This window comes from Pollicipes pollicipes, unplaced genomic scaffold (genome assembly GCF_011947565.3).
Source record: "Pollicipes pollicipes isolate AB1234 unplaced genomic scaffold, Ppol_2.1 Scaffold_4295;HRSCAF=5057_pilon_pilon_pilon, whole genome shotgun sequence".
Taxonomy (NCBI): Eukaryota; Metazoa; Arthropoda; class Thecostraca; order Pollicipedomorpha; family Pollicipedidae; genus Pollicipes; species Pollicipes pollicipes.
Window position 1 is genome coordinate 29,679,607 of NW_023596461.1, and position 15,724 is coordinate 29,695,330.

Sequence of the window (15,724 nt, forward strand, 5' to 3'; positions counted from 1 at the left end):
GCTCTCAGTTTTCTGGATGCCCACAACACAATTGCCCACAATGGCCCATTAGCCAGCAGAAATACGCAGGTTGGCTGTTGGGTAGTGCTCGTTGAACCAGTGGTTGACATCATCAGAGTATAGGTATCTCCCTGGAATATGCGTGATACCTGGCCAACATCTGGGTTCTCGTATTAGCTGGGACCTTTGGGGCGATAATGACAAAGATTGCAGCCACGCTTCCCACGTGAGGTGGTCGCGGAAGTGGCACCTGACGTGCAGGTGTCTGCCCGTGGCCGAATAGTCTGACGCCGCGCCGGCGCGCGCCGCCGTGGCCGGTCTCGGAGGTGGCCCGCCTCCCCTTGGGCCCGGCCGCGGCGACCCGTGCGTCCCGACACCCCAGAGACGAGGGGCTCTAATGCCAACCCGCGGCGACGTCAACTGACCGGCGCCAGCTGGACGGGGGGCCGCCGCTGAACTGGAGACGAACCCCGCCGCCGATCAGGCATCACCCCCACTGAGCGCCGGCCCGACGCGGGCTGACGCTGGACCGGCTGAGGTCGCATGCACGCCGGGCTCGAGGGTCGCAGCTGTCTGGTGCCGCCTCGAGCCCGAGCGTTGCACCGCTTCAGCGCTGGCCCCGCGCCGACACGAACCGGTGTAAATCGCGGCGCTTTGAAACGTGAAACTCTGAACACGGCGTGTAACGCCGCGGAGCTGCGCCATGTAGGGCGTTAAATGGTGTGTGTTTTGATTCCTTTCTGTAAAGCACAGATGAGGTGACGACCGGGCTCGAGTTGAACCCGGCTTTGTGTTCTGGTTTTGTGCTTTGCCTTGTCGGTACGGTAGGCGTGGGAGTCCAAGTGGCAGGTGCAGGGGTGCGGCCTCTAGGAACTACGCATGCTAACTTCAGCTTTACGACGCATTAGTGTATTTAGACATGTGTGCTTATCATTTCCGTGGTTAGGGTCACGAAGATCGTGTCTGTCCAACTAGAGCGCCCCAAGCGCAGATCTGTCGCCACGTGCTACGTCAGCTGCCGTCTGAGGAGGACGGCATGCCGCACACCGTCCTGGGCTAAGTAGAAGACGAATCATGATATTCTTAGTCCGTGTACAGAGAAGCAGTGGCAATACCACGTTGAGGCTAAGTAAATAAATCGTCAGTATCCGCACGGTTATCACTGAGCCTGCTGCACCAAGCTCGGAGCTGGCCTCCCGCGTGCCGTCAAGTCTACCTTCGTCGACGCTGAGAGGGGGTGGTCAGCCCGGGGGTCGGCGACGGGCTCCCAGCGCCGATAGCAGGCGTCGTTAGGGTCCAAACTCGGCGCCGCGGACGGGGGAGAGGCGGCCGGCGCCTCCCCCGCTGTGAAATCATCTTCCACCGCGGGGGGACGGCGGCGGACGCGCCGGCGGACATGGCGGACTGTCGCCGCACCCCTCCCGACGGGGGTAAACATGGGGCACACGCGCCCCGCTCAGGCCTGGTGAGTCATGCCAGTTTATTTGTTCTGCCTTCTGTTGGCTACACGTCCATGACTTCGGTTGTTGTGCGCCGGCTTTGTGTTAACCAAAATAGAGGAGACTTCCCAGTTTTGACAACTGACTGAGAGTAATTCTTGAAGAGGGGTCATTCTCTGGCTTTGAGTTCAAACAAGCTGGCGTCAATTTTGGCCACAGGATTTTTGACATTCGTAACAGTATGCATACACCACAAGCCTATCTGGAGCAAAACATGCACGGCAAGGAATGCAACGCTTGCGCTGCAAGGCAGCGACATCGTCCCCAGTCGATGCCCTCAGACAGCGCAGGGTTCAGCGAGCATTCACCTGCTGATTGATCAAGGGGTCGATCTCTCGAAAAAAAGATCGCTTCCAGCGCGACCAAATGTCTAATTCTTGCTGTAGCTCAAATTGTTTTCTATCGTGGTGGGACGGGTTAAACATTCACTGTGGTGCTGCTCTGTGTTAGAGAGCGGACCTCCACTTTGCAAGTGCACGATGATACATCTCGCCATGGAGCAAATGCCATTAACCATCACCCTGGTAGGAGGGGGTCGATGCGAATCCCTAAGGTTTTTTGAGGATGCCACTCTGGCCTGTTGTGCAATCGCATCCACATATCCAGTTGCGTATGAGGCATTCATTGCGCGTGTTTTGACACCAAAACTGTTACGCTAAAATTGAGCGTGCTGAAAAAACGCGTGGAACTTAACATAGTTCTCCTGGTTCCGGAGCAGTGGCGTCTCCTGAGCAACACTGCACGGAGCTCCGCGGCCGGCGCGGACGGCGGACGGCAACCGACAGCACCGCGTAACGGGCACGGCCGGCCGCCATTTTTACATCAAAGGAGCCATGTAAGATGTGCTCCAGCGACATAACATATGTACCATTGCACTTAAAGTTGAACGATTAACACACGTGTTTGGTGCTCGTATCGCCGGCAGGCATGATCTCGTATGTATGATGTGAGGCTGAAAAGTGCGATTTTCGGAAATCGTGGCTTTTGACCTGGCATAATGGAGTCAATAATTGACCTAGCAGCATGCAAACTAGCACCAATCGTGGGCTCTTCTTGAGACCATTCCACTGGTGTTTTCCGTCAAGCTTTATATCCATTAGTTTGAAAACACCAGGGGGTCGCATCGATTCCCCTTCCCATCAGTACTCGTCATGTAAAACTGCGGATCGGGGCGAGGGTCAATCTAGTGTTGACGTGCGGGGCGTCCGACCATGTTTATGTTGTGTGTATGCATTCTGGTGCTCGTCAGATATGAATTCCTCCATGATGTAAACTCCTATGATGAGCCTTGGTACTCCGGATTCGACAAGATGTAATCATTGCTGTAGTAAGTCACGTTCATATGTCAGAGCAAATGTCTACTGCCTAGAGCCATGCGTTACCAAGCCCAACTCCGCTCTTAGCAAGCTGTGCGCATGATCAAGTTGATTTCTACACACACACACACACACACACACACACACACACACACACACGCACACGCACGCACGCACGCACGCACGCACGCACGCACGCACGCACGCACGCACACACACACACACACACACACCAGAACCTCGCAGTCAATGCCAATTGCATCCATATAGCCAATACAGATAAGACAGTAGTAATAGCCTCATTCCTCGTAGACAAACTAGGAGAAAGGAGAAATAGATGCGTTGATATTTCGGCAACGTGCGTGCCTGTATCGAGGCGAATAATGGTAGTGCATTCAAAATGTAATGCCAACACTACCCGATTTTTATTTAAACAGCGAGCCACTGTCCTACAGGTCACCGACATTCGGCGGGATCAAACAAGGAGCAATTGCTAGCCATTACTACGATGCAATGCATCGCTGACTAGGAATTAGTACACGCGAAACATACGTGTATACGCAAATGAATTCGAGTTAACAGGTACCACGCGTCGCGCTTCATCAAAACATGTGAGCGATTTCAAATAAGCAGGCATCACACTTCACTTATACATGCAAACGATTTTAAATAAACAGGCGTCGCGCATCACGCGTCAGGTATCACTCACACATGTAAACAATGTTAAGCTAACACGCATCACGTATCAAGGCACTTATCACATTTGCATGAGCAGCCTCGATGAGCCTTGTGCGTTAAGGTCTGGTCGCCGACCTTTGATACGAATAAATTCACATATTTTCCTGTCTGGATGGTCCTGTGCTCTGTAGATGACATAACTGTAAACGAGGTCTGGGGTCTATACCTCCCTGGCTTTCAGCCTGAGCGTGTGTCGCCGAAAAAGGTCACCGAAAGATGTATTCCCTGTTTTGTTTTTAGCGTCTCGCAGGTGTTTATTATTTCTCCAATGAACAGCGCACATGGACTCCCGACATAGACTATGGCCCTCCCACGCGTTCACACAAGTTCGTGTTTATGTTCTTGTTCAATCGCCTGACTGTTCATGACCTATAAAAGTCGTAGCTCGCTGTTACAAAAAAAAACTTGAAAAACCGAGTAGGATCGGCAGACAATTTTGAATTTACTACAGTTATTCGTTGCGATACATGCATCTTGCCGAAATATCGACGCATCTTTCTCTCCTGTCCTGGTTTTTCTACGCGAGATAAGGCTATTACTGCTGTCTTATCCATATGCATAATGTTCTTCGCACATGCACTTCACAATTGACGTAGTTCGGATTGGGCCCATTTGGGCGGCGACCTTCACGGTATCCAGTCTGAACTGTTTGCCCGTGAGGATCAGATGAACATTGGGTTTCGGGTTGTCGAAAGTTCGGCAACAGTTTTGTTTGCTTTTTATGCAAGCTTCCTTGTCAGTCATGGGGCAGCCATGAAACTGGTTGAAGTAGTCCCCAGAAGCGCTCCAGTATCAAATGCTACCGCAGTTGGATAGGTGATTCCACTTGTTTTCCCAACTGAAAGCGAAATAGTTCGCCCGTATTTCTGGATTGTTTTGCAGATGATCATTCTAACAGATGATACCTTGTGCATAATTGTCGTATGTTTGGATTCGCAAAAGCTTTTTCTTGTTTTGACGTCTATAAACACATTTTCAGTTCATACAAAACCAGGATCCAATGCAAAATTTATGTTCCAGTCCGTTCCAGCAGAATAGAACATTCAGCGAAGCCGTAGATTGCACACACTTGCCAGCCCAACTTACGTACCATCCAGTGGATTGATTGACATTGGAAGATCGACCGGTTGAATCCATTCTGTTCCGTGCTCTGGTCATGAGTCATTCGACAAGCAAAATAGCAAAATTACTGTTATGTAGTGCTTGGAACGCGCCTTTCCACATTCAGCGCAATCGTTTGGTATATATCTGATCATCTGCTGCCGGTCCCACAAGCCCACCCATACACTACTCGATTTATTAGGAAGGTGTTGGAAGGTGTCACCATGAAAGGATATGACAGACGTGCATGGCGTCTATAAGCCAGAGCCACGCTGTCACGACTGTCATGCAATGTGTCTATCATATATAATGACGCTGCCGCACTGTGCCAAAAGTTATTGTTTCATCAGATATCAAGCTGCTGTTAATAGCCACTGTTCAGATATCGCCTTGTTGGCACGTAGGTCCTGTCCTGGCCGTCTGGCGCCCCGTGTCAGGGCCGCGCTGCACTGCCGGCCCGACGCTGGGGGTCGGACCGTTGGCGCCCCCGCCCGCCACCAGCGAGGGGGACAGCTCACCCCTGACGACCTCCCAGCGTCCAGGACCACCCCTCTCGGAGGTGACAACAGGTCACCAGTGGTGTAGTGGCGTCGCCAGCAGCGAAAGAAACACACGACAACATTTACAGCTGCTTCTCTCATAAAAAATGTGCCTTTGTTTGCCTTTGTTTGGCTAAAAAAATGCTTTGTGTTTTCTCAACAGAGGCATTGGAACGCTTAAAAACAGGCAGTCGGGCGTAGACTAATCTCTCTCTCTCTCTCTCTCTCTCTCCTCTCTCCTCTCTCTCTTCTCTCTCTCTCCTCTCTCTCTCTCTCTCTCTCTCTCTCTCCTCTCTCTCTCTCTCTCTCTCTCTCTCTCTCTCTCTCTGTCTCTGTCTTCTGTCTCTGTCTCTGTCTCTGCTCTGTCTCTGTCTCTGTCTCTGTCTCTGTCTCTGTCTTCGTCTCTGTCTCTGTCTCTGTCTCTGTCTCTGTCTCTGTCTCTGTCTCTGTCTCTGTCTCTGTCCTCTGTCTCTGTCTCTGTCTCTGTCTCTGTCTCTGTCTCTGTCTCCTGTCTCTGTCTCTGTCTCTGTCTCTGTCTCTGTCTCTGTCTCTGTCTCTGTCTCTGTCTCTGTCTCTGTCTCTGTCTCTGTCTCTGTCTCTCTCGCTCTCGCTCTCGCTCTCGCTCTCGCTCTCTCTCTCTCTCTCTCTCGCTCTCTCTCTCTCTCTCTCTCTCTCTCTCTCTCTCTCTCTCTCTCTCTCTCTCTCTCGCCGACTCGGGAACCGGATGGGGGATTGTGGGCCAGGGCAGCGCTGCTGTCCTTGGCAAAACCTGGCATTTGCCCCTCGGCAAGCTCTGAAAGACAAAGTCATGAAAGGCCCTTCGATGCCTTACAGGAAAAAGTAAACATAAGTACGTTGGGTTGGGGCAGACTTTAAGCATATTAACGTTTATCTAGTCCGGGCATGGGACTGAGTTATTATCCATAAGCTGAGTACGATGTGACGTCTTGGCGCTTATCACTGAACATTTTTCCTAAGGTATCAAGAAGGTATGAAATGGATTCGGTTCCTAATTCTGCTACACCGTGTCCGAGTCAGATTGTTCTTTCAACACATAACTGAGTTTGATTCTTAGGAGATAATAGATTTTGTCTCGCCCCGGGCCCCAAAACATGAACTCCCGAGCCCATCTGCTTCTCATGGGGTCGTATGGGATATAAATGAACAAAACCGGCTGTCAGTAAAAAAAGAACAGATAAGAGAAGCAACTGTAATAATTATTTTAACTCAAGAGTCATGGGGATAAGAAGTCGCGCTATTAGTGAAAGAATGGATACTAGAGTAGTAACTGTAAAATTATTTTGATTTAAGAGTGACTGTAATAAAAGTAGTGTGGAGGTAGTATCTGGAAAGCAGCAGTTGGAAAGAAGTAGTCTGAACGTAGTTATTGGCAAGTAAGAGAAGTAACAATTGGAAAACTGGAAATCCCCATGGCGCATCCTCACACATCCTATACAGGCAACACGCTGTTTACAGCGCATAATAGCTTTATGACCGACATTTACAGCTTCTTGTCTGTTACTTGATTTCCTGATTGAAATATACCACCCAAAAAGGGCGGCGCTGCGGATTTTGAGTTTGGGGGCAAGGAGTTTTCAGGGGGTCTCACAGAGGCCTCTTAGGCGGTGTCCTATACATCTGCCGTACTATATACCTAATGCCGTACAAATATACATATGCCGTACTATATACATAATATATACCCGTCCTATACATATGCCGTAAGGGGAGTAAGGGGAGCGGCGCCGAGGAATCCGTTTATGAACTTGTTCATGCTTTATACCCAAAGAAGTAAATGCCGACAGCAGTCGAGACAGACAGGGCAAAATCTAAAATGGGGGTCTTCGGATTACTCAGCAAAAGGTCTCACGATCCTAAAACGGAGCCACCAGTTCCAGAAAGACCCACCTGATGCTTAGAGAGCCTTTCCTATACAGAGCACGATGCTTCCGATTAACGAAGCAAGCTTCTAAATCTATTAGGGGGGCCTCACTACCTCAAAACAGGGTATCCTAATCCGGAACCACGGCCGCCTGATGCGTGGAGGAATCCTGCCGTTCCAGAAATCAGGCCTCCTGAATAAAGAGGGTTCCTCCTCATCCAGCACAAGGGCATCCTAGTTCTTAATGGGGGCATCCCGAGTCAGCGAGGAGGTTTTCTTGGGCTGAGACTGGACCTACTTTTCTGGAGCATTGAGTACATTATTCGTAAGGATGGTGTCATGCCCCAGAAAACCGGTCATTGACGTAGAGAAGGTGTCTACCAAAGGAGTCTTGAAATATTCGGAGCTGATTTATTACGATTCCTTGATCTGAATGCTGGTAATCAACTCGTAGCTACAATGTTTTAGTTTAGGAAAAAGGAACTTCTCAAAAAATTTGGGAGGGCGGAAATATGCTCTTGTCCCTCTGCCTGCCAGAGGTGGTGACTGGGGAGGGATAGATTCCGCTCTACCTCCGCCCTACCCTGCCGCGCCGCCCTTGCTACCCACTTAGCATCCCTTTTACCACCCTAATATACACCGCGGCTTCGCAAATGTAGTTGTTTACCTCGGTATTTATTATCAACCCATTTTCCAGTTCTTGGATAGCTTTTCTTTCCAGCATGTCGCCACGATATGTTAAGTTTGAAATTCCAATCTCTCGATGTGCCTTGATTGCGTTGAAATCAGTTGAAAACCTAAATAATGGCTTTAGTAATACCAAACGCCTTCAATATGCCCCTGCCGCCTGCACGTAAAATAGTCTTGCAATTCTCTTTTTCAAAAATGAAGATCTCGTCCAGCAAATCAAAATTCATTTGACATTTCACAATCGCCAAAATAGTCCCGAGATCTCGGGGAGGGGGAAGGGCAGAATCCGTCCCCTCCCGCAATGGGGCTAACGCGGGTCTGTCCAGAATATGATTAAATTTGATATTTGGCAAAGCAGCTTTATTTAAGCAGCTGTCACAATACCCATCAGGAAGGCAAAAAAGACGCATCAACGAAATCTTCCACTTCATGTTGAATGCGCAAGTAGAATTAGTGAACCGACAATGGCAAACAAACATTCGGCAAACACTTGTGAGGGCCAGTCACAAACTGAACAATGGTCGGTCAACGGCTGGAAAAGAATAGAATCTACCTTAGTCCCACAAAAAATCAAAATGACTATGGAGCTCTTTTGGGCAGAAAAAACTTAGCACCTGTCTGATCTTATAGGGTAAAGTTCAAGTTTAGCCGAGCAAGTAAGTCCAATAGATCAGCTGCCGTCATTCGTACCAACTGCAGATGTCATATATAGATGATAGTTATTCTGTATTCGCAACTAGGTTCTATGGTAGCGCGGTGCACTGATGTGACCCTTTATCGGGCTAGATCTCTCATGCAGTTGCATGCAGTTGGATTGCCCATGCTATATATATATATATATATATATATATATATATATATATATATATATCCAAGCAAACGCATAATGGGTAAGTAAGCACATTCACGTCAAATAACCTCAGAACTGCTTAACAACGTGCATAAACTTCAAGTTAGTTCACGATTCATGGGAAACACGTCGGTTGTTCCAAAGTACATTAAAATCTAAAGCTGGTATACGGTCAGATATATATATATATATATATATATATATATATATATATATATATATATATATATATGCGCATGTCATATTTGAATTAGTGATCTACTTCTGGCAATGCAAATAGGATGTATATTACACTTCACCAACACGAACCTTCAGCTCAATGACCATGGTCCTAAATGTTAGGGTGTAATTACATCACATTAAAACAGTTCACAGCCAAAAAGTAATCCACAGTCGTTTCCACGGCCGTCTTGAAGACAGCCCATGGTGAGGTGGATTTCTCTATGCACGGTAGATATATAACAAAAGGAACCAAAACCAAACTTCTCAACAGGCACGAAGAAAATGCAGCATAATTTCGTATGAAAACTCACACTTCCTTGGGGTAAGGCTATCTTAACCGAGTTCAAGTTTTTTTAGTAACACCTAGCCTTTTGTTCCTCTGGAGCATTGGAAATGATACGACAAAGTTCACGCTGGTCATGGAAAGAACATATTTATCAGTACATATACCTAATGATAACTGAATTGCAAAATAAACATCCTTTGTGCCGGACAGCAACGGTGCCCCGAATGGAATGGCAAATTACCGCATTTAGGGCAGAATTTAATCTATACGGGCAGGTTGCTTTAACCACAGTGTCCTCAAAACACGACCCTTCGCCGGGACCAAGGCAGCTTACGCTACTTTGGGGCCAACATACCGTGATCTGTTCATTTCAGGAGACAGCTCTGATAGCTGTCAGCTGTCAATCAATGTTGAAAAGTGACAGACACGGCTCTTTTTGTACTCCCCCGCCATGAATGTCTTGCCTCCCTTCTCACCCCTCATGGGCACTCGTAATTTATGGGCAGCTCCCTATGCCGCGATAATCCTGCAAAGCTGTGGTCTAAGCACTGACCCAATGCGAGTCCCGCCAGGTGGTGCTTGAAACATAACAGCGCCTTCGAACTTTTGAAATCAGAATAATCTGCGGTCACGGTGTTCTTGTTATCATTTCCATGTAGGCTTTGCAGTGGCTAGCTGTAATTCCAGGTTAAGATTATTACGTCATTACCCTTTGTAAGCAGCTGTCAGTCAAGTCCAGGCAAAACGGAAGGTTGAAGTATGGAGGCTTTAACATGCAGTGGCACACACAAGTATCTTTGTTAATGCTTGTTTGTTAGATAAGTGACGCCCACGCAAAAATGCATCTAAAAAAATTCTTCTTGAGACTAAGCCCCAATTTCAGCTAAGATTAGACATGTTTTCGCTCGGTTTCGTATTGTCCATTTGTCTGTGCCCGTAATTCCAGGCAACCTTGTGTTACATTCAGATCGTTTCCGACGGCAGGCGTCAGTCTAGAGCGGGATGCCGGCTCAGCGAAGTTGCACTTAGCGAAAGCGCGTGGTCGTCCATCTGCAGCCAACACGCTTCACCGAAAAACCTGTACAGACCGGATGTTTGATTCCGCTGGCACTCAGCTGTATGCCGCTGCGGTACGGCATGAAAAGCGTGGGAAACGCGATCATGCGATTGACGCCAAGTTTGTCCCAATTAGGTCGGCGACCTCCTTAGCATTATTTCCTTAGACTAAACGCCCACGAAATTATCACCGGCAATCAGTGGCCCGGCGAGAATGGCGCCCAACGTCCCCGGATTAGCGGCGAGCCGCTGGCTGGTGTTAACGGCTCCGTCCGATGAAGGCCTCCGCTGTTTGAGGCCGGGGTGGCGCCCGGGGAGCGGACGGCTGCCCATGGCGAACAGCCGGGAAAACCGTCAGCGCTCCCTCTGACCGGCCGCTGATGTGACGACCGTTTGAAACAGACACCCGTTCTTTCGCGCAATCTGCTGAAACGTTTATTTTGTCCATTAATCGCTTGATGTCTCGGACCGCTCATCCTGGACGGCTCTTCGCAGAGGCGTGCACAGGGAATGGAAAATGGAGGGCGCCGAATGTTTCGCAGATGCGTGAAAGGGGAAACTCTTCATCTTTGTGATATTGTACTGTGGGTACCACGATTATTGACTACACCACGCGCGTTACTGCGCACGTCTACGGTGGTGGCGTTCACCTTGCCCGTGCGCAGCGCGGTCACCAGCGCGCGCCTCTGACAGGAGCGGGAGCGGCCGGACCGGCCGGCGGCGTCCCGGTGGCCGGCCGGCTCCTCCCGTGTCATTAGCGCCGTCCCGTCGACCAGGCCGACCCGGCTGGCAGGGAGACCTCCTCCCCCTCCCCGCTACTTCCCTCGTCGGGCCCGTTCCCGGACGTCCCCACTGAATGATGGGCGCGGACAGTGGCGTCACCGCGCTGAAGTGCTGCCTAGGACTTTGCTGGCATAGGTGGCACGGCAAGGGTGCTCACGCAGAATAGATGACTAAAACTGGTGAATATTAGAAAAACGACTTGTGCTTGCTGCTCTGCAGCGGGCAGTTTTCAGCAAAAGCATCGTTGCGGATAGTGGTACTCCCGCATTATAAACAGACAGCAACTGCGAGTGGAAAATTGTCTCTTGACATTAAGATGCCGCTCTGTGTTGCATTCGTATGCTGTAAATGGGGCATATTATTCAGAGATGCTGGAAGTTCTTTCGTGCTGAGCCTACGTGTAATTACCATCATTTGATACTTAGCTACAAGCACCCATGATGGAGCATTCTATTGTCAGAATGTGGATTTAAAGCCCTGGGGCTACATAATCTGCAATTTTGTTATCGCTCCCTTCCGTAACGCTTGATATAGATGAACACGGCTGATTCCCCAGATGATGCAGCAGTGCTTCCCTCTCTGAGCCGCCTCCTTGTAGGCTAAGAGAGAGTTTGCCACAGTTCTCAGACACAGAGAAGAGCAGAGCTGTACACGTTCTCACTGGCTCAAAAAGGGATCAATCCTGCTCTGAGGCTCAGAGCAGAGCGGCACTTTTTCTGTCCTCTTAAGGACGTATCAGAGCAGAGCGGCGCCATTCCTGTCCTCTTACGGGTGTGTCAGAGCAGAGTGGCGGCTTTCCTGTACGCTTTAGAGTATATCTAGGGAAATTTTTGCACTTGCAAAACATAATAATAGTTACGAATGGCCTTTTCCATCATATCTCATGCTTGCCTCAATATCATCAAATGTGGAGCATTCCCTTTCACAACTGTGTTACAGTAATCCCAAGCGCTACGGATAGCACACTATGCAGAAGGAAAGTGGAAAATATACACATCATAGTATGTGCAAGATGTGCAGGATTAAGTACGCGCATCATACTTAATTTTCGCCACGGTCGTGGTGCTTTGCTTCACGAGCTGTTTTACGAGCTTCCCAAGTTGGTTTAGGTCTGGTCAGTATCTTACCCTTATCTTGTTTGATTGTGAGAACTGCGTCACTTTTGGGCCCACACAGCATCCGTCCATTTTTACAGAGGAGGTTTATTATAATATATTGCGCTAGAGGCACAAATCCAGTTAGGGCACTACGGAATGAAACTGACGAAGGTGATGAGGATGCTTAAGGCTGAAATGCGCTACGTACAGAGTGGATACGCCAGTTTTGAAAAGCAGATGTTGCAGATGTTGTCTAGAAACTGGGATGAGAAATGATACGAACATGATGATGAAGTCAGCGACGTCAATACAACAGGGGCTACGATATTAAATTTGATGGTCTGCTATAAAGATAGCATTGAACACAAATTTCGGTGATAAAAGTGCCCGTTTGGAATCATCTAGTGCTCGGTCTTTGCGTGCAGCGCGTCATATTTATATGGCTGTAATGAGCGGTGTCCTCAGACCGAGAGGATGGTCAACCCTTAGAAAGATCGTTCTATCCTCAGGTCCGGCCAAAATTTACAGGATGCAGTCCGATCTTACGATGGAAGTCACTGAGAGTGCAGTCTGACCTATCGACGGAAGTCAATGAGAATGCAGTCTAACCTAACGATGGAAGTCACTGAGAGTTCAGTCTGACCTAACGACGGAAGTCAATGAGAGTGCAGTCTGACCTAACAATGGACGTCACTGGAAGTGCAGCCAATGCTCTCGAAGTTAAAGGAATCCCGCAGTGGTATTTACGTAGTGCGAAATCCCTCACGGGATAAAACCGACAATATACACCATTACTGATCATGGGCAACGACACCGCACACCATACCTGACGGTGGAAGATGACGTCGCATGCGTTCTCTGACCATGGACGGCAAATAATTATAATAGCACCCGTGGCATATTATGCTATTTTGCGTAAAACGACTACCTCCCGCCAGTTTGGAGAACGGTGGCTGCCAGTATCACAACAGTGTTCCGTTGCTTTCCACAGTGGACTCAAACTCAGTTTTAGGTGTGTCCCTAATGTATTGCCTCCAAAACGCTTTATGATTTGCTTTATTCGCTGAAGGCAGATTCCGCATGACATGTTTAAAGCCTGGTGTTCATTTATCAAATGTGTAAATGTTTACGCCTGCCATTGGAAGCAAGCGCAAACACAGTCATCATGTTTAGCCTGACAACACATTGAGTGCAGACCTGGAGCATGAATACCTGACCTCTGCTGGCACCGGTACCAGTTTGCAATGCATGCAACGCTGACCCACATTCCTTGCGTAGCGGCAAATTCCAGAAGTTGTCAGCTGAGGTGCCAGCCTGGAAACGCTGGTCAAGCGCCGGCTGATGACACGGTGGTGTGACCATTCTTTCCCAGCAAGCCTACTCCCCATTACGTCAGTGGCTGGAAAATGCGCGGATGCAACGCTCCGAAACGGGGCAACATTAGCCTAAGAAACACGAATGAGATAGGGTTGGCGAATGGGCGCTGCATGACTGCAGTCCACACACCCTAAAGCACCAAACCACCATGTGGGCTGAGAAATCATCCCTACATTTTGGCTTATTTACAGCGTCTTGATATGCTTACACCGCAGCCTCGCTTGACATCACAGGTCTGGCAAATTCCAAATACCCTCGATGCAGTACAAAAATTAGGCAACCCACCCAGCGGCGCCATCTAGTTTGCAGCGACACGACAACATTCCAGGACGCCCCCAGCAACATCGGAGAGCTTTCAGCAGCACGACATGCGAAGAACAGCCTACCGACGCTGGCAACTTTGCGGCAACAGCGGTCAGCCAGCGCACTCACTATGGCACCGTCGAGCTCGCAGTGACACGCCACGCAGACAACACACACCAATACACCAACGGTCAGCCAGCGCACTCACTATGGCACCGTCGAGCTCGCAGTGACACGCCACGCAGACAACACACACCAATACACCAACGGTCAGCCAGCGCACTCACTATGGTACCGTTGAGCTCGCAGTGACACGCCACGCAGACAACACACACCAATACACCAACGGTCAGCCAGCGTACCCACCATGGCACCACGGAGCTCGCAGCGACAGGTCACGCAGACAATACACCAACGGTCAGCCAGCGCACCCACCATGACACCACTGGGCTCGCAGTGACAGGTCACGCAGACAACATATACCAACAAACAACAGACAGACAACGCACACAAATACACCAACGGTCAGCCAGCGCACCCACCATGGCACCACGGAGCTCGCAGCGACAGGTCACGCAGACAATACACCAACGGTCAGCCAGCGCACCCACCATGGCACCATTGGGCTCGCAGCGACAGGTCACGCAGACAACATATACCAACGAACAACAGACAGACAACGCACACCAACACACCAACGGTCAGCCAGCGCACCCACCATGGCACCACAGAGCTCGCAGCAACAGGTCACGCAGACAACACACACCAATACACCCACGGTCAGCCAGCGTAACCACCATGACACCACTGAGCTCGCAGTGACACACCAACACACCAACGGTCAGCCAGCGCACCCACCATGGCACCACGGAGCTCGCAGCGACAGGTCACGCAGACAATATATCAACAGTCAGCCAGCGCACCCACCATGGCACCATCGAGCTCGCAGCGACAGGCCACGCAGCCAACATACCAATGGATATCGGCAAGTGACCTCAGTGGCACGGCCTTCAGACAGTTCGCCGTCAAACACTGGCCAGTGCAGTAGCGGCGCGATACGACGCCCTCTGGCTCTGGCCGGAGCAGCAGCCGCGGGTGTCGATTGGCACTTTTCTGCGAGCGTTCTGCCCTTGCAATGTTCAGTTGGCTGTTCTGCCCTTGCAATATTCAGTTGGCCGTTCTGCCCTCGCCATGTTCAGTTGGCCGTTTTGCCCCTGCCATGATCAGTTGGCCGTTCTGCCCTTGCGATGTTCAGTTGGCCCCCCAATGTTGGGTTGGACCCCCCGATATTTTTGGTTGGAATACTGCAAAGACATAGGAAAGTGCTGACCATTTCACAGCTACTTCTTTGATATTTCCTTGCAGTGGCGTCGCCATGAAGCGTTAGCTTGGTAACTTGAACCCGCAACTTTCCGATCATTTCTCAATCGAGGGGTGGCTTTGGACATGAGAGTTAACAATTTCATTAGTTGGCTGGTTTCGTTTTATCCGTTAATGACGCTCTTCTTAACATGACAACTTAACAACTGAACTTAACAACTCAGCTTAACATGATATTAACGCCAGTGATTCTTTGGTCTCGTGAACGTTCTTTTATTTAAAGCGATATTCCGTCGCGACAAACGAACCATTGCCGGGACGGATTTTTTACATGATTCGGTTCTGAACATAGCTTATTGCTAGCACTCTGAACCACTATCCGATCATAGTAATACATCTTCTACAGATCCATTTTGCCTCGGTCCTTTTTCAAACAACACGAAACGGCCTTTACCGTACTATGCGACTACCGAATTGTTGGCCGCCATGTAACCTGGCTGACACTGTCAAGCCAACGACCAAATGACTTTCGTTGACTAAACCATGTATGAATACTTATTCTAGCGGCGAATCTACCACTACGCGTTTCTCCACATCACAGATGTGGTCAGTAGCATGCATGTGGCGGTCGTATTAACAGCACACGCATTTTCTACATCAAAGGT